The following is a 20216-nucleotide window of genomic DNA, read 5'->3' as shown; positions in this document are numbered from 1 at the left end:
GGGTAGTTTTATTCTGGACTTTTTTGGTGATGCTGAGCAATTAAGTCAGTTTATATAATATACTTTGACGTTAAATTCAATGATTTCCAAAAGTCCACCCTAACAGTTTTGGTTCAAGTATGAGGATGTAGCTAGAAATGACAAATGTGATAACGTAAAAGCTAATGAAAAAGTTGTACTTTACTGACTGCCACATGAGAACAACTAAAACACTTCTAGTTGTTTTTCGTAACCACCAAGGCTGGCTCTACAGAGACACCGAGTCTCTGAACCTAGTCAGGAGTCCATTTACACCAATTATTTTGGGAACAAAAAAAACCAACAACAACACAATAACAAAAGAGTGGAAATACAATAAAGGCATTTTTCAGGTTCTCATCTTCATTTCTTACTTGCAACAAGCCTCTCTCATGCCTGTTCGCATGAAGCCATTCAACCTATAAATTCAAGTATAGCTGTGATGACACTTTACAACTTGCACTGAATTACTAAGGGAGAATTTCAAAGAATAACAAAATGGTTTAGGTTAGAAGGGGACCACCTAGTTTCAATCTCCCTAACATAGACATGGGCAAGGATTCCTTTCACTAGACCAGGTTGTTGAAAGCTCCATCCAAATTGAACATGAAAAAGAGCCAGTCATGAAACTAAAGAGCTTTCAAACCCAGGAGGTCCATGAGAATTATCTCATAGAATCATATAGAATCACATAATAGCTTATATAGGACCTTCAAGATCATTTAGCTTCAGTCCCCCTGCCATGGGCAGTATTGCCAGCCAATGAATCAGGCTGCCCAGGACTGCATCCAAACTGGTTTTGAATGCCTCCAGACATGGGACATTCACAGCCTCTTTGGACAATCTGTTCCAAAGCCTCACCACCCTCTAAGCATAAAATTTCTTCTAACATCTAACCTAAATTTACTGTCCTTCAGTTTAAAGCTATTCCCACTGTTCAGTCACTATCAGATCATGTAAAAAACAGTCTCCTTCCTGCTTGTAAATTTCCTTCAATTACTGCAAGGTTACACTGAGGTCTTCCCAGAGTATCCAAGTTAAACAACCACAAATTCCCTCAACCTTTCTTCCCCCTGATCACCTCTATGGCCCTTCTCTGGACCTGCTCCAACAGTTTCACTTCCTTCCTGCACTGGGGGCCCCAGGCTTGAACACAGTACTTCAGCTGGGCCTCATGAAGGCAAAGCATAGGGAGACAATCACCTCCCTTGCTCTGCTGGCCACCTCTCTTTTGATGAAGCCCAGCATACAGTTTGCCTTCCAGGCTGCAAGTACACAGTGCTGGCTTATACAGATTTTCATCCACCAAAACCCTTAAGTCCTTCTGCACTGGGCTGCTCTCAGTGAGTTATTCTCCTAGTCTGTACTCATCTCTGGGACTGCCTTGACCCTACAAGGCAACACTTGCACTTGGCCTTGTTAAGCTTCATTAGATTCTCTTATGCCCCCTTGCAAAGTGTGTACAGGTTCCTTTGTGTGGCATCCCTCACTTCTATCGTGTTAACCTTACCACTCAGGCTGGTTTCATCAACAAACCTGGTGAAGGTACACTCAGTCCCACTATGTGTCACTGATAAAGATGTTGAAGAGCAGTGGACCCGAGACAGACTCTTAGGAGTCACCACTTGTGACTGACCTCCACCTGGACATAAAACTGTTGACAACAATCCTCTAGTTGTGACCTTCCAACCAATTCTTTATCCACCTAATAGTCCAGCATTCAAATCCATATCTCTCCAATTTAGAGATAAGGATATGGTGCAGGACTACATGAAAGGTCTTGCACAAGTTCAGTCAGATGATATCAGTTGTCCTTTCTGTGTCCACTGATTCTGTCACTCCATCATAGAAGTCCATCAGATTGGTCAGGCACGATCTCCCTGATGCAGATCTGCAGGGTAATACTGTGCTGGCTCTCTCGTATCACCTTTTCATCTTACATATGCAAGATGCCTTCCAGGAGGATCTGCTCCATTATCTTCCCAGGCACAGATGTAAAGCTCACCAGCTTGTAGATCCCTGGGTCTTACTTTCTCCTTTTCTTGAATACAGGAGTGATGTTTCCCTTTTTCCAGTTACTGGGGACTTCTCCTGACAGCCATGATTTTTCAAATATGATCCAGAGTGGCTTAGCAACCACATCAGCCAGCTCCTTCAGAATCCTGGGATGCATTTCTTTGGGCTCCACAGACTTGTACACATTCAGCCTCACGAGGTGGACTTGAACTTGCTCCACTCTTACACTGGGAAGCATTCTGCACCCCAACCTCTGCTGAAAAGTTCAGGGACATGACATGCATGAGAAACCTGACTTTTCACTGGCTGTGAAGACCAAGGCAAAGAACTCATTAAGTACCTCATCCTTCTCCATGTCTGAGGAGGCCAGCTCTCTTCACTTACTGGGCGGAGGGGGGGGGGAGGGTGTTCTGTAATTTTAACCTACAAGCTTTCAAATTGTTTATGACTCTTTCTTAGGGGAAGCTCTTCTCAGTTTGTCCAATTCTTAACATAAAGGGCAGCTTCACCACCTCTCTTACCTTCTAAAAAGTTCATGGCCCTCAGCAATAGAATTCTAGTTAGGTCAGTCATCCTACCATCTTTCCCTGCGGTCTTCCACAACACCATGGTTTCCAATTCTTCCTGATTATTTCCCATGCTGAATTTGTACACTTCAGCTGGGCTTTCGGCTACATCATCTTTTTGGAGAAGCCCTTCCAGAAACCTCTAGGAAATGTCTAATTTTTTCCCCTGCTACTTCCTGAAGTGGCAGTGCTCCCTGACTCTTCTGTTCCTCATCAGTACATCCCCCTCCACCATCAAGTATAGTTTAAAGACCTAGTGATGAGCTCCACCAGTTTGCTGCCTAGTATGTTCTTAAGGTGCAGCAGGTTGAGGGTCCTGCTAGCACCTTGTCCTTCTACCTTAGTTATGCTATCCCTCAGCTTGTTGTGGGCAGGATATCACCATCTTCCCTGTTCAAACTTAGTAAGCCCTGTCAGTGAGCCTAGATGGCTCCTGGGCCTGAATTCTTTTCCTTCCAACCTTGCTCATTTGATGCTGAGGCATCCCATCAGCAGCCATCAGGCCAGGCACCAAGTAAACTACCCCATGGTCAAAAAAGCCCAAATTGCTGCACTGGCACCAGCCTTTCAGCCATCTATTAGATGGGTTTTCATGGTCCTCTCAGTATTCCTCCCTGCCACTGAAGAGATAAACAAAAATACCATCTGTATTCCCACTCTATCCTCTAACCATCTCAGTTCCCTGAAGTCCCTTTTGATAGCCCTCAGGCTCCTCTCAGCAATTTTATAGCTTCCAGCCTGAACTAATAGTAAAGGGTAATAATCAGAGGAGCAAACCAGACTAGGGAGTCTCCCAGTAATGTCTCTGACCTGGGTTTGAGGGAAGCAGCACACTACCCTATGGGTCAGGTCAACACATGGTGCCCTTTGTTGCTCACAGAATGGAGCCACCCATGATAATTGCTCTTCTTTCATTTTTAGTGGAGGCAGCCTTGAGGCATGGAGTTGCCCTCCTTGCCCCAGACCTTGTACCACAACCTCACTTACCTGTCTCTTGAGTTCCAGAGATTCAAACCTATTACGTAGGTGCACCTGGGGGATAGGTAGGGAGGGGCTTTTCTTGTGACATTGAGCAGGGACCAGCTTCCATTTCTTCTCATCTCTTATATTCCCTTCTTCTGCCTGACGGTGACAGGGCAAGGGATTCATCACTATCTGGGGTGTACCATCACAGTGCCTTTCTGGCAGGTATGGTAGGGAGTTGTTCACACTTCCTGATGATCCTTGATCTCTCCACCAGAAGGTCCTTAAGCTCTGCCACTATGCTGAGTGGAAAATCAACTGCTCACACCTCATGCAGGTGGTGTCTCTACCATCCTGCAGGGGAAGCAACAGGCTCAGGCACTCCTTGTAGCTAGAGACCTCAACAGCCACGGACAGGAATGAGGTCTTGTTAGCAGCATTCTTTTTGGCAACAGCTTTCTGCGTAGTGGAAGCCATGGTTAGATTTGGTGTCTCGGAAGCAGCCAACAGGTGAGCCAATGCCCCAGCTGGGGATGGATACTCTGCCCTCCTTGCTTGCTCTGCTTGCACGAACTACTGCACCATGCTGGTTGCCCCCTCCATTTGCAGTGCTCCCTAGGATCTGCTTTTGTAACTGCAGGGCGTGACACTGCTGCTCCTGGCCCTGCCCTTGTGTCAAAGCAACTGCCACACTAAAGGCAGTGGTGTCCAGCAGCTCCGCACTCATAGGAATTTAGCTGCCCTACATAGGCGAGTCTTGGCTTCAGTGTGAAATGCAACTGTCCTAGAGTTTTCCACCTGTGGAGAAAGTTCTTTTTCCTAATTAAAGAGTCTAGACCTTACACTATAGCCTGTATCTACCTGAATTTGGATGTGTATAAAAACTGTGATTTCAAATTTGTGTAAAGCACAAGAATTGGAAAGGAGCTCTGAAACCTACCTACTGCAACTCCTATGCAATGAACAGGAATACCACAGCTAGATCAAGTTGGCCAGGGCCTTATCCAGCCTCTCCTTGAAAGTCTCCAGGGACGGGGCATCAACCACATAAGCAGGCCTGTGTCTCACTATCCTCACTGTAAAAGATCCTTTCCTCATATCTAACCTAAATCTTTTGATTTTTTTCTTTTTGAGCTTGAAACCATTTCCCCTTGTTCTAACACCACAGACCCTGCTAAAGTCTGTTCCCTTCTTTCCTGTAGCTCTCCTTAGATACTGAAAGGCCACAATCAGGTCACCTTACAGCCTACTCTTCTCAAGGCTGCACAGCCGCAGCTCTCTCAGTCTGTCCTTGTAGGAGAGGTATTCCATTCCCTGGATCATTTTTGTTGCCCTCCTCTGGAAGTGCTCCAGCAAATCTATGTCTTTCCTGTACTAAGGACTCCACATTTGGATGCAGTACTCCAGGTGAGGCCTTACCAGCAGAGAGCAGAGCACCTCCCTTGCCCTGCTGACCATGCTTCTTTTGATGCAGCCCGGGATACTTTTGGCTTTCTGGGCTGTGAGGGAACACTGCTGGCTCATGTCCAGCAATAGCCATTGTTGCACTGACAGCATCACAGAAGGCCACCAACACTGGTCAAGCAGAATTTGCCTTTGGTGAAGCTATGCTGGTTCTCCCTTATTCTACAATACATGGATGTATACTGATTCAGGTATCTTAAATGCTTTCCTAGTTGAACTTGCTGCCCTTTCCATACTGCAATTTACTCCACATTCAGTTGCATTTAAACAGCTGCTTGTGGATTTGTGAGGCCATCATGGAAAAGTTCTGTACTAAAAAATAACCCAAATTTTTGTTAATGCCCAAGTCATCTCAGTGATTCACTTTTTAAAAGTGAATAAAAGGTAAAGACTGGAACTTGCTATTCAGTGTCATGGAAATGTTAGCTAACATCCATTAAAAGTGTGAAATAATTCAGTATTCTTCCTTACTCGATACCAGGTCTTAAAACAACTCCCTTTAAGGGTCCACTCAAATAATGTATCCTAAAGTTATTATATTTCTGGTCATATGGTATCTTCCATCTCCAGCACAGGGCAATGACTTTTAAACAACCCACGTTCATCTCTTGCATCTAGAAGAAACTGCTGTTTTTGTCTAAAGAGGACAATCAATATTTCCAATTGAGATGGGTGATTAATTGCAGAATAACTCTTTCCTCCACTGTTTCTTCTTTCTTTCATTAGACTGTAAATCACTTCAGGCTGCTACTGCTCAGCTGGCACTGTACTGTAGGAACAGGAAAAGGGAGAAGAAAAGTTACCTCTTTCCTGCTTATGAAGCATTCCTAAGTTCTAGTCTGAACTTGCTGATTAACTTGTACTGGAGCCAAGAAACAGCAATCATGTATTCATCACCTGGTTTTTTTTTTCCAGGATCCATTTAGAAGTGCCAGCTATCAGAGTGTATTTCATTGTACACTGAATTTTGTGCACTGCAAAGGATCAACAGGATTCAAGACTCTTATACTGGATGATTCAGGGATTAATTTTGAGATACTGGAAATGGAGCTCAAATCTCAATTCCAACACAGAATTAACAGATCTTAGACGATGTAGAGAAATTAAGATTCTTTCAGTATTGCAGCTTCAAGTGGAGCTTTCATTGCTCTTTGACAGATTCAGGTTTGATATAGCCATGAAAAGTTAGCCCTTCAGAAAGGCTTTTTCTCCAGCATTTTACTCAGTCAAGAGTCATTCTTACACCACCACACTGCCTGTCAAATGTAAAAATGAAGTCAGACACAGCTAATACCATGTAAAGGACCTTCTCACAGCTGCCATCAAGAGTATGCATGATTAGGACTGACCCTTAAAACCATATGAAGTAAGTCTGAAACCCCAGCCAATGCTATTACACCTGAGTTATGGTGAAGTCTCAACTTCTGTATCAAAACTCAACCTGTCTAAAATAGTTCTCCTTTATATAGTTTTTTTGTTATGGTTTTATGATTTTTGTTATATTATTGATATTCCACATCATAACATAATGTAGTGTATTGGGAGTTAAAGAAAGCCTACAGCACCCAGTATTCCCAGGAGGTCTCCCATCCAAGTAGCAGGCCCAACCCTGCTTAGCTTCTGAGATCAGATGAGATTGGGCATTGCCAGAGTGGTGTGGCTGTAGACCATAACATTTTTAAACATTTAGGGAGAGCAAAGGCAAAACATAATCCAGCAGCAAAAACACTCATTTGTGATGCTGAACTGCCTGCAGAAATCCAGTAATCCACTGACAATTGTACTACTTACAGAGAAGTGGACTACTGACAGATGAAGTTAAACTATCTTATTTTTCATAAATATTAAACATGAATCCTAGGTAGCTACTTGGATATATGAGGTGAAACAAATCTAATGTAGCTATTCAGGCAGCTTTCAAACAGGGGAAAAAAAAGCAAAAAAAAAAAAAAAAAAAAAAGCATAGAGCCTACTACTTCTTTCCTAGAGGTTAAGATAGTCAACTAGCTCATTGAATATTACATTTAAAGACTGTATTCAAGTTCACAGAATTTGGCATATAACTGGAGATGATTACCTAAAATCCCATGAGAATGAATGCTCTAGCCTGTCAACTATTTTAACAAGACTTACTGGTTAAGAATGATAATGAGAAACATCTTCCTTCCAAACACAAAACTTTTTTTTTTAATATTCTCACTGAATACTCACAAAATAAACCTTACCAACATTCCACAGCAAACTTTCTCATATCTGCCATGAATTTATATGCTCTGTTTTGCAGCCTAGAAGGCCAATGCTATCTTGAGGTCCACCAGAAAAGGAATGCCCAGCAGGATAAGGGAGATGACTGCCTCCCTCCATTCTGCCCTCATGAGACACCAGATGGAGTACTACGTCCAAGTCTGGTGACCCTAATACAGGAAAGATGGAGAGGGTACGCAGGAGGGCCATGAGGATGATCCAAGGACTGAAGCACCTCTTCTATGAAGATAAGATGAAGGAACTCAACTTGTTCAGCCTGGAAAAGAGAAGACACTGCGGTGTTCCTACACTAAGGGAGTTTATAAATGGGGAAATCAACTTTTAAAATGTGTAGATAGTGACAGGACAAGGGAAAATGGTTTTGAACTAAAGGATGGGAGATTTATATTACATGTCGGGGGAAGTTTTTTTTAATGAAAGAGTTATGAGGTGCTGCAACAGGTTGAGCAGAGAGGTTGCAGATGCCTCCTACCTGAAGGTGTTTAAGGCTAGGCTAGATGGAGCCCTGGGCAATCTGCCCTAGTACTTGATCTAGTGGCTGGCAGCCTTGTCTGTGGTAGAGGGGTTGGAATGTGATGATCCTTGGGGTCCCTTGCAACCCAAGCCATTCTATGATTCTATGAAGAATCTTCCTCAGGAAGTTGGAAAGGGGGACTGTTATACTGAAGGAATAGATAATACTGCAGGAGAGACAAAGAGAAATGGATATATTCAAGTCTGACTTAGAAATAGAATGGTTTAAAATGTAACTAATTTTCAAGGGATTATGAAATCATTTAAAGAAATTACCACACCATTCCTTATGTAAATCATCTGCAGCTGAGTTCAAAAATTGTTTGAAAAAACAGACATTAAAACACAATATTCAAACCCCATGCTCTTCTCATATTCTTTATGGAATCAAGCAATTCACTTCATCAGGTGTGTCTTTATAAATGCTCAATTTAAAACTTATCCTGCTTGAAACCATAAAGGACCTCTTTACTCCAACAAGTTTACCCTGATTTATACTATTGTTGTGAAAACATAATCACATTTCTTGCACTTGAAACAGAAAATTAAGGGTTTACCTACATGTAAGTATCAGTACCATTCACAGATAATCAATCTACTTCTGAGCAAATTAGTTTCAGCATTTAATTTAACATTTTTGCACATAATGTAACACTACACAGAGGTCAAGTATTTTGAAGTTTGGCCTTCTTTAAAATAGACATCTTCATGTTTGATAACTTCTTTCTTTCATAATCCCCAATATTAGGCCCAAATTCATATTCAAGAAAATGTATTATTCACCAATTTATACTGTTTTTTAAATTTTGATTCATGAAAGATTCTTATAAGTATTTTCTTCTGAAAACTGATGTGTAACATCACTGTGTGCTGCTCATTTCCATCTGCAGCCTGAATTGATTTTTCCAATCTGTTTTAGTTTGTAAAGCATTTGCTTTACAGGTTATCCTTCAGGATAAAGTAATTCTTAGCACAGAGTAGACTACAGTTCTACATTACAGCTGTAATTAAGCAACAGAGAGTTGCACATAAACAATCACAGTATTAATATAAACACTTTCTTATTAGTCAAATTGTCTTTTAACCCAGATTGCCAAGCCACTTTCTACCATCTATCAGCATTCCTGGTTATCTGGAGAGGTCCCAGAAGATTGGAGACTTGCTGTTGTGACTCCCATCTACAAGAAAGGCTGTAAGGAGGATCTGGGGAACTACAGACCTGCCAGCCTGACCTCAGTATCAGGGAAAGTTATGGTGCAGATGATCTTGAAGGAAATCACAGGCATGTGCATGGCAACCAGGGGATCAGGCCCAGCCAGCACAGGTTCACTAAGGGCAGGTCGTGCTTATCCAGCCTCATCTCCTTCTATGACTGGCTGACCAAACTTGTAGATGAAGGAAAGGCTGTTGATGCAGTCTACCCAACTTCAGCAAGGCCTTTGACATGGTCTCCCACAAAATTCTCCTGGGGAAACTAGCAGCTCGTGGCCTGGACAGGTATACCCTCCTTTGGGTAAGAAACTGGCTAGAGGGCTGTGCCCAGTGGGTAGTGGTTAATGGATTTAAGTCCAGCTGGAGTCCTGTTGCGAGTGGTGCCCCCCAGGTGTCAGTACTGGGGCCCTTACTGTTTAATATCTTTACTGATAACCTAGACAAGGAGATTTAATGTACCCTCAATGAGTTTGCAGATGACACCAAGTTGGGAGGATGTGTTGATGTGCCTGAGGGTAGGGAGGCCCTTCAGAGGGATCTGGATAGGCTGAACAGCTGGGCTGAGCTCAATGGGATGAGGTTCAATAAGGCCAAATGCCAGGTCCTGCACTTTGACCACAATAACCTCATGCAGTGCTACATGTTAGGGGCAGAATGGCTTGAAGACTGTATAGAGGAAAAGGACCTGAGGGTGTTTGCTGATGCTTGGCTGAACATGAACTGACAGTGTGCCCAGGTGTCCAATAAGGCCAATGGCATCCTGGCCTGCATTAGAAATAGTGCGGCCAACAGGAGCACCGAGGTGATCATCCCCCTGTACTCAGCTCTGGTGTGGTTACACCTCAAGTACTGTGTTCAGTTTTGGGCCCCTCACTACAAGAAAGACATTGAAGTTCTGGAACATGTTCAGAGAAGGGCAATAAAAGTGGTAAAGGGTCTGGAGCACAAGTCTTATGAGGAGAGGCTGAGGGAGCTGGGATTGTTTAGTCTGGAGGCGCCTCAGGGGAGACCTCATCACAGTTTACAACTTCCTCAAGGGAGGCTGTGGTGAGGGAGGGGTCGGCCTCTTCTCCCAGATAACTAATGACAGGACGAGAGGCAATGGCCACAAGTTGTGCCAGGGAAGATTTAGATTGGATTTGAGGAAAAACATTTTCTCTGAAAGAGTGGTCAGACACTGGAATGGCCTGCCTAGGGAAGTGGTGGAGTCATCATTCCTAGCACTGTTCAAGAAGCATCTAGATGAGGTGCTAAGGGATATGATCTAGTAACTTAGTGGGTAGGGATGGTGATAGGAGGATGGTTGGGCTAGATGATCCTGTAGTTCGTTTCCAACCTAGTGTTCCTATGTTTCTATTATTTCTCTTTTATCAAGGGGCTGAACAGCACTGTCAGAGATATCTGCTACACTACTGACTGTTTGGTAATTGATGAATATAGTAAACAGTTAAGAGCCGTGAGTTAAATGTAAGATAGCATTATTAATCATGTAATCTGAATAATTTTTTCTCAGTACTCTGGCAGAAAAACAAATTCTAAAAGCCCTTCAAATATGATACTTAAGCAGTCATTCTTAACTTCAGCCTCATTCTGAGTTCAGTGGCGTCAAGGCAGATTTAGTATCTTAAAACCCTTATACCCAAATGTTGCCACAAAACGAGGAATATCTCACCTGTTCTTGAAAGGAAGCACAAGTATTCAGGCAGACCATTTCATGGATGGACTCCACCATCTCACTTTACTCCAGTGCACTACAGCCTGGAAAAGAATATTTACCAAAAGACTGTGGTACTTTTAGCAACAAGTGCATTTTCAGGCATTAGATAGTTTAACTTGGCTTCAGAATTAAAGCCAAAAGTATGCCATTTTGATGATATGCAATATTATTCTGGGTATCTCATATCACTGGCAATATTATTCTGGGTATCTCATATCACTGATAGCCTGAATCAAAGTCTCCTTATAAATAGGACAAACGACAATCTAGACTGGGTAGGAGTAGTAACTGAGTAGTAAATGTAAGGAAGTTACAAAAAATATCTAAGGAGCAGGAGGCAAAAGGATTAGGCACTTCTCAGCAGTGTGTGGTGACTGGACAAGAGGAAATGTCCACAAACTGAAGCATAGGAAGTTCCACACAAATGTGTATGGGAACTTCTTCCCAGTGCAGTGATGGAGCAGTGGCACAGCTGCACAGAGAGGTGGTGGAGTCTCCTTCTCTGGAGATGGTCAAGACCCACCTGGACGCCTACCTGTGCAACCTGGGCTAGGGAGCTGCTTTGGCAGGGGAGTTGGGCTAGGTAATTTCCAGAGATCCCTTCCAACGCCTACAGTTCTGTGTCTTTGATTCTGTGAAATAATATTCTAAAAAGACTAGTATGTCACCTGTACTTTTAATCCATAAAATACTTAAATTGGTTTTCTGACTCAATTGACAAAAACATATTAAAATGTTTGGTGATTTGTATTACAAATCATTACAACATGATGTTTACCTATGCCACTCACTGTCACAGCTTCCACTAAGACTCACATTAGCAGATAATATTTGAATGATGCCATGTGTGAAACATGGCTCTGACAGCACAGAGCGAGTTTTACATTTATGTTCCAACATTACAAAACATAGCATGATAATCAGATACCATGATTACTATATAGTTTCTATAATGATTACAATCTCAGTCTGGATTGCTTTGTTGTGTGCTGTATTAGTACAGAAGATATTGTTCCTGTTTCAAAGAACGTACCACCTAATAATTCCATGCATTAAACTCTCCCAATAAATCATAGACTAGAAGAGGTCACAGGAGGTCATTTAGGCCATCTAAGTGCCCCAAGAAGTGATCCCAGAACAGATATCCTGTAATCCCAAGGAGAGATTAACAATGCCAATTTCATTCCAGAAATTTGCTTAATTTGTTCTTAAAAATTCCCTGTTACAGGAATTTCACAATCTCCTTAGGCAATATATGCTACTGCTTTGTTATCTTTATTGTTATAATGTTCTTAATATCTGATCTGTATCTTCCTTGCAGCAACTTAAACCAATTATTTCTTTAGCAGCCTAACAGCAACGAGAACAACAGGCTACTGACTCACTGCAGAGCTAAGAAACACTACTTTGAATAGTTCAAACATACCACTTCTGTCTTCTCTTGTTTAGATTTACCAGTCGATTCATTTTCTAGACTTCATTCTTTTTACCCTCCTCCAGACTTCTGTGAAGCATGGTGCCCCACAGTGACAAAATGTTTCAGTTGAAAATGTTCAGAATAAAAGAATTATTTTGTATACTACCAACCAGACTGCTGTTTATAAATCCTGGCATGGTATTTACTTTTTGCACAGCAGGATGACATAACTGATTTCCGCTCTTCATGTACCATCACAACTCCTTTTTATACAAAAGATTTCCTGACTTACTAATGTGTTCCTGTATTTGTGTGACTGAGACTCCACGTCGAAAAGCAGCACCTTGCTCATGACTTATTCTTCAGAAACAACCCAGCAACCTATCAAAATCATTGCTTTTTCTTCCTGTTCTCCAGTAAACGAAGGCTCTCTCATCCCGCTGTTGTTTTACAAATGTATTTAACTAATACCTCTGGCATGATATTATCCAAGATACTAAGCAAACACTAATAATTCCCTATATGAAAGAACAGAGTGCCGCTTGTTTCAAACTGTTTTCATTCTGAAAATGACCTTCTGATAACCAATTCTCCACAGAATTCCATAGACAATTGCATTCAGGAAATTAGTCCCATTTAGACTATGTTTTTCGAATTAATTTATGAAAATTTCACAAAAAGCCTCACAGCAATCCTCATGTATGATATTATTGCCTCAAGACTCATCCTTCTTTAGAAAGAAGCTGGACTACTTCAAAAAGATTGGATATTTTATTCAGGAACCCATGTTGCTGTTAGTCATCTCTAGGCTCTCTTACATTAATTTCAGTTTCTTCCATCAGTTTCTAATCAAGTTATCAACACACAAATGTTACAGGTCTCTCAGTTTTCATTGCCTAGGAATGGATGATTCATTAGGAGAAATATGCTCAATAATTTTAGCAAGTTATTCTTCACTCTCCTGCTCCAAAATTACACCTGTTACATTAATTTTGTTATATTTTTTTCCTTCCTATGAATAAGCAGATCCATGAGTTAAAACTCTGTACCCGAAAGAAGCGTACAGGCAGTGAGTGCAAACCGACTGCCCATTCTATTGACTAAAGAAAAGATTTCTTCTTCCATTTCCTGACAGTCTTTAAGGTTCTGAAAAAGAGCCTAACACTTAGCTCAACAAATCAGGGCCAGATTGTGGCCTGAAGATCATTTCAACTGGACACTTATTTAAGAGAGAGCCCATCTGTGCTGAGGCAATGCTGTCTGCTGTGGCCACCAGCCCAACAGGAGTCAGAGGACAACTGTCACCCAGGTAGGCCCCAGCAAGCATTCAGCTTCCTCTCATCCTGATGTCCAGCCCCTCATGGGCACATAATTCATTTGTCCACAAGCTCCTCTGTTTTCCAGAACAAATCAACAAACTGTATCACTTTGCCCATGGGAGGCTGTCATTTTGGCAGAGCTGTAACCCTGCCAGTATCAGTGTTTGGGGTCTGCCTGACTTCTGAATCCATGCCATGGTCACTCAAGAGCTAGAAGTGTCTGGTAGGGGCTACCATTTTGTCACAGCTACCATGTTGTTAATGACAACAACCCTGAGATCCTAGCATACCTCATGATTGCTTGGCAGACAAAACTTCACCTTCTTGTTCACCTGGAAGTTTCTCAATGGCTGTTTTTTATTCCTGGTATTTCTGATATACAGCCATGTAAATATTTCTATACATACGTACAGAAAGGAGTGTAGAAATGTATCTAAAAGCATTAATCCACTTCTTTACATATATATTTCTAAATAAGTTTATATTCGCACAAGTTTAATACAAAAGATTGCTTAATACAAGGCACTGAAATTAACAAAGTTTATGTATGACTATCAGCTATCACTGCTGATCAGCAACAGGACTTCTGTTGTCAGGGGAGGGTTAGGTGGTGTTAAGAAAAGGTTCTTTACCAGAGGGTGGTAGGCTTGAAACAGTAAAGAAATAGCAATAAAGAAAATTACATGAAAAGAAAATACAGCTGTAGAACCACCAGTTAAGAAGCCTGCTGAAAAATTCCTAAAATATCTAGAGTGATTCACGTTGAAAAGGATTGGGAGGGCACTAGAGAGCAGGTGGGTATATTAAAAGAAAAATAAGGTTTGATGGAAACTGGCTAATTTTGTCCATGTGACTAAAAGGCACTTTCACCTAACTTCAGAGCAACCATATCACCATATAGTGATATCATTGGTGCAGTCTTTGGACACTACACTCTGCTACATAATACTGACAATACTGTCTACTAAAATGGAAAGCCAAAGAAAAAATCAGTTTTACGGAAATGTGTTTGGGAATACCAAGAAAATTTTGCAAAGGTTTTTTTCCAAAAGATGTCACACATCATATAAATGACAGCTGGGTGAGATTTCTGACAGAAAAGCAAGTAATTCAATATGACAAAGGTGAGGGGTTATACTTACCAAAAGACCTCTCTAGTGTTAATGGCTCTTCTGAACCTGATGCAGCAGCAACCAAGCCCCTTGTGAGGGTAAAAAATGAAGTCTTGAAGGCGAATTCCAGGTCATGTACTCCTAACATAGCAGACTGTGCCCTACAAACTCAGAATGGGTATGCCTCCTAATGTAACATCCAACTGACTGAAAATACATGCCGATGGGTAAATCATCTCTTTTCTTCCAGAGTTTTGCTGCAGGGCTATGTTTTTCAGAGCTACACAACCTTCTCCATTCATAGCCATGAAAAAAATTCCAGTGAGCAATCTCTGCTATAGCTGCAAGTAATGGCATCTCAATGGACAAGCTCTTCTTGATGCCTTTCTGTACTGGGGCTAGTTTCAATTTAGTACATTCTTCTGAGCAGCCATGAACAAAAATCAGCCCTGTTAAATTATATTCTCTCTTCTAGTGGCAGAACATCCCTCCCTCAATTTCTTTTTTTAATTCCACTGTTCAGTGGGGTTTGTTATTCTTTTACTTCTTGCTGCAGATGAAATGCAGCATAGCTCTACCCATCCTTTCCCTTTTAAGGATTTGAGGAAGGCTTTTAGTTCAGAGCTGTGATTTGTCTCTTTTTAAACACTGTCTCTTAATATAAATAAGGCCTGAGACCTCCTTCTTTGCCAATGTTTGCAACTTGGCCACAACAGCCCGGAAGATACATCTGATCACATCTTTGGCTATTTTCAGCAGCACTTTTAACATGTGACTTAATAATTTCCAAACTCCTTTAGAAAAATGATACCGCTTTTGAGAAGAAGCTTCTACTCTAAAATAATGCCCCGAAAAACAGGGATACCTGTTAGGATATCTGATAGGATATTTACTCCTTCACTACTCAGTCTTTACCACATTATAGGATATTTCCTTAAAATGTCAGAACCTTCTAGGGTGGCAAATGCAACTTCACAATGTGAAATATAGATAAGCTTGTTTTCATTTCTTTTTATTTCAGTGCTCCCTATATTAATATGAAGTTGCTTCACTGGCAGAAAAATGTAGCTTGTACTTTTTGTAATGATTCAACTGCTACTGTCATTTGCCAGAACAGAAACTGATCATGGGACTGATAAATCTGTAACCACCTGGTGCTCAACATATTTCACGTAGAAATGGATAAACCTTCCAGTGATGTCATCTGAAAAGAGAAACTGTTACTGGCAACCCCAGGAGGAGCTTCCAAAAGAATGTGACAACTCCCAAGCTGTAAGAATTATCAACTGCTTAAGCACTTGTATTCTTCATTGCAGGACTGTCATCTAGGCCTATGAGTGGTTAATTGTTAGAGCTGTGATACTGGAGCTAGGAAATATTCATATATTCCAGCAATATGGATGTTGATGAATAATGGACTAACTTCAGCAATGTTATTTCCAACACTGTGAATATTATTTCATCTGTCAGGGCACTGTATTTCTGCACGTCCTACTTCCCACTTGCCTGACAGCTCCTAGGTCCCTTGTTACCTGTTCGGTCACATTCAAATTGCTGCTTTGTGGAAAAATCCTGGCGCAGGCATTATTGGGTAGCACTGTGCAAAAACCAGTCTTCCATCCTTCTTTTTCCTTGCACTCTGGCTCTAACTGCTAACCTCAAGGACTTCAGAGGCTTTTATCCAACTTTAAAATTTCTAGGGTCAGGTACATCACAAACAACTGTTTTCTTTACTTTTCCCTCATTCTTCCTTCTCCTTTATTCTTTTCCTTCCTTCCTTCCTTGTCTTCTTGGATGAAAGTTGTTTTTTAACTGATACTAACTACATTTCTTTTGATGGCTGTCATTCCTTATCTCCACCTTTCTGAATCACAATACAAAGCCATGGTGCTACTACCCAAACAAGAAATAATACATTTGTTTGACATAAAATAATCTAGACACTAAATATATAATAATAATAATTTGAAGGAAGATTTACTTATAAGCAGTATTTTAACATATACTAGTAGTTATTACAAGCAGTTTGTGTTAATTTAGCATTTAGGCTAAGCAGATGCATGACTCATAATCCAAACCCTACATCTGAGAGCACTGTCTAAACAACCCTTGAGCATCGGCAGCTCAGGGCTGTGCCCACTGCCCTGGGCAGCCTGTTCCATGCCCATCCCCCTCTGGGGCAGAGCCTTTCCCTAACCCCCTGCCCTCCCCTGGCACAGCTCCATGCCGTGCCCTCGGGCCCTGTGTCTGTCACACAGAGCAGAGCTCAGCGCTGCCCTCCGCTCCCTGTGAGAGCTGCAGCCGCCATCAGGCTTCTGCTCAGCTCCTCCACTCTTCTCTGGGCCCAGCACACTCATAGCCCTCAGCCAATCCAACATTTTGCCCTAGAGAACCTTCTCTTTGCAGGCCTCCTCTACATGCTAACAGTATTATCTCCTCATTATTACGTTATGATTCTCAGAACTGCACCCAGTGCTGGAGGAAAGGCCACACAGCTCAGAGCAGAGGAGTCAAGCCCTCTGCTCAGTCGGTGGCAGTGTCGGACCTGAGGTACTCAGGCTATGGTTGGCCCTTCTGGCTGCAGAGCATGCAGCTGGCTCATGTCCAGCTTACAATCAGACAGAACCTGCAGATCTCTCCACAGCGAGAGTACTCTCCAGCGTTTCATCCCCTGGTTTTTACATGTCCCCAAGGCTGCCCAGTCCCAGCTGCAGAATCTGGAACTTTCTCTTGTTCAGTTTCATGTGGTTGGTGATGGACCATAACTCAGTTTCTCAGGATCTCTTTGCAAGGCCTCCCCTCCATGGAGTCAGCAGCTCCTCCCAGTGCCGTATCATCTGCAAACCTGGCCAGTTTGCATTTGAATCCTATATATAAGGCACTGATGAAAACAATGTAGAGAACTGATCCTAAAATGCAACCCTTGCCAAACTCCACTAGACACTGGCCACTAACTTGATGTAACCCCATTTACTATAATTCTTGAAGCCTGAGCCATCAGTCAATTGCTCACCTGTCACATTACGTTTTTGTCTAGCTGTGCACTGAACATTTTGTCAAGAAGGATACTGCGAGAAACAGTATGGAAAGCTTTGCCAAAATCCAAAAAGATCATACTACTGGCTTCCCTTGGTCAGCTAAGTGAGTAAACTTGTAAAAAAGAGAGATTAAGTTTGGCACTTTTTAACAAGGTTTAATTGAAGTTAGAACTTCCAACTTAATAAATAATTTCCCTATTAATACATAAATATTTGAAATCTTTATTCTTCACTTACTGTTTGCACCTTTTTCTATTTTTAAATACTTTTCATTTTTTTATTCTGTATTTACACAACCACATAGCTACCTTCCATATTACCACAACACATGACTCTGCCCTACCATAACCAAACTGTTGTTTATTTTCTCTTTACATCATATGATTAAACAAAACTCACATTTAAAGAAAAAGCTTACTCATTTTGGACTGGCATTCTTGAACTCTCATGATTTCCCAGCTAGTGTTTTGGGGTCAAGAAGTAGCAACAGCAGTGATCCTTTTTTTTTTTTTTTTTTTTTAATCAAGCTGGGAGCAGATGTACAAGATCTGGCTACATGTCGTATATGCTTTTCCAAACACCATCTCTTGTTTCCTTCAAGGAAGAAGTCTGACACCATATGGAGGCATCCAGCACATGGAATTCATCAACAAGATTCATTCTGTGCTAAATTATAAAAATTCTGGTTTTATGTTGTGATTGTTCCTATTTGTTCTTGCTTCAGCTCTAGAGACCTGTAAGTTTTCTGAAATTACCAGCAGACAGCTTATAAGTGTTTTTATGAACTAGTACAGACTTGCTCAGAAACATTGTTATGTATCATATGTACACTAAAAGTGGAAAAAATTAGAATTACTATTAATATGAAATGACTTTACCCCAAGCAAACAATGAATGTGTTGAGATTTGCTGTGGTATACAAGAGGTTACCTCAGGCTGTCAGGGGACTGAAGATCAGAAAATTCCTCTAGACAAAGACATGACTGTGAAGCTAAGAGGATCATGATGATAGTCTAACATACATGCAAAGCTGACATGATTTCCTTAAATGCAGGAAATACATTCCCTAAATGTAGAGATCTTTCAGAACGCATTTTTAGCATTTAATTTACACTTTCATTTTTCCAATTTTAATGCAACAAGATAGACGCAAGAAGAGAAAACAAAGCAGAATCTCCATGAGTCTTCAAAGGACAGATAAAAATTCTAGGGGTCTCACTGAAATGTAAAATAATCTTCTAGCTCCTTTTTGGTGCATAATGTTTTCCCATCTGAAAAGAAGAGGGTTGGACCTGATGATCTCCAGCGGTCAGTTCCAACCTCCATGATTCTGTGAGTCTAATCAGGCACCTCTGCTTGGTTGGTCATATGCTGTTGCAACGTATGTGAGTCTTTACAGTACAGGTAAGGTCATCAGGCAGAGCCACAGCTGCACCTGACAGATACACGCTGCAAGTAAGGGAATCATAGAATCATTAAGTGATTTGGGTTGAAAGGGACCATTTAGACCACTGAATTCCAACCCCCTTGTTATAGGCTGGGACTTCCCTCTGGACCAGGCTGCTCAAAGCCCCATCCAGCCTGGCCTTGAATGCTTCCAGGGAGGGGGCATCCACAACCTCGCTGGGCAACCTGTTCCAGTGTCTCACCATCTTCACAGTAAATAATTTCTTCCTAATACTGGTTTCTATGATAAGTCCAGGTTCAAACTACCCCACAGAGAATGTTGTAGAGCTCATCCAAAGCCTCATTCCCCACAAGTGTGCAAATACTGCAGATATTCCAAAAAGTTCTGAATACTTTTCTGTAATGCTTACATGTTTCAAATACTTCTGGAGGGAGTATTCAATCCCTTAAAAAATCCATGTCATAAGACAAGAGGCCTGGAATATTGAAATGTGTGAATGCTTGAGATTTATACTTGTATCTTTGAGTTGATTTTTTAAACATTTCTTCTTATCTACGCATTTCACAATTCTCAGTGAAACACAGAAAATAACACATAATAAAGCAGTCTGAGTCAAGAGTCTGGAAATTTTTGAATACTGCACTGTGCAGCCTTTTCAATCTCTTTTTTTTTTATTTATTTTTTTCTGTCAGATGGTCTTGTTTAGAGACTCTGTAATTACCAAAACTGCTGAGTCTGATTTCCTGTGGATTTATATGTTCTAGCTGGTTGGAATACTTAATTTAAAAATTAAATCTATATACATGTGTATTAAAAGCAAGACAGACACATATAATTGCTTTCTACCAAATAATTTGGTAGTGAAGTGTAGGCTTCCACTCTGAATTGCTGAACTCATTTAACATAATCAAGTGACTGCAAATGTTCTGTTTTTCTCTTACACTTATTACTACAAAATTTGGCAGAATGCACCATTTGAAACTTCATCTTCGCTGTCAAATTTCCTTGCAATTACATAAAAAATTTAAAGAAAATTATCTGGGTAAATCTTATTTCTATGGGGAAGTATGTTTATGCTTATGCATAACACAGTAACATCACATCTTATGGGAAAATTAATTAATGCCCCAACTAAATACAAATTTGCTGTACCATGTTATTTTGTTATTGAGTAAATAAACTCATAAA

General features: G+C 41.2%; 1 protein-coding gene and 1 pseudogene across 1 annotated transcript in view; both read right to left on the bottom strand.

Annotated features, from left to right (window-relative positions):
- PRLR (prolactin receptor) overlaps nt 1–20216 on the bottom strand; it is a 92954-nt gene that overhangs the window by 68377 nt on the left and 4361 nt on the right. The window lies entirely within an intron of this gene.
- On the bottom strand, nt 6581–6695 carry LOC136050941 (5S ribosomal RNA; annotated as a pseudogene).

The sequence above is a fragment of the Cyrtonyx montezumae genome, unplaced genomic scaffold (genome assembly GCF_038088225.1).
Source record: "Cyrtonyx montezumae isolate F1298 unplaced genomic scaffold, pur_monq_1.0 scaffold_25, whole genome shotgun sequence".
NCBI classification, from domain to species: domain Eukaryota; kingdom Metazoa; phylum Chordata; class Aves; order Galliformes; family Odontophoridae; genus Cyrtonyx; species Cyrtonyx montezumae.
This window is presented reverse-complemented; position numbering and strand designations above follow the sequence as displayed.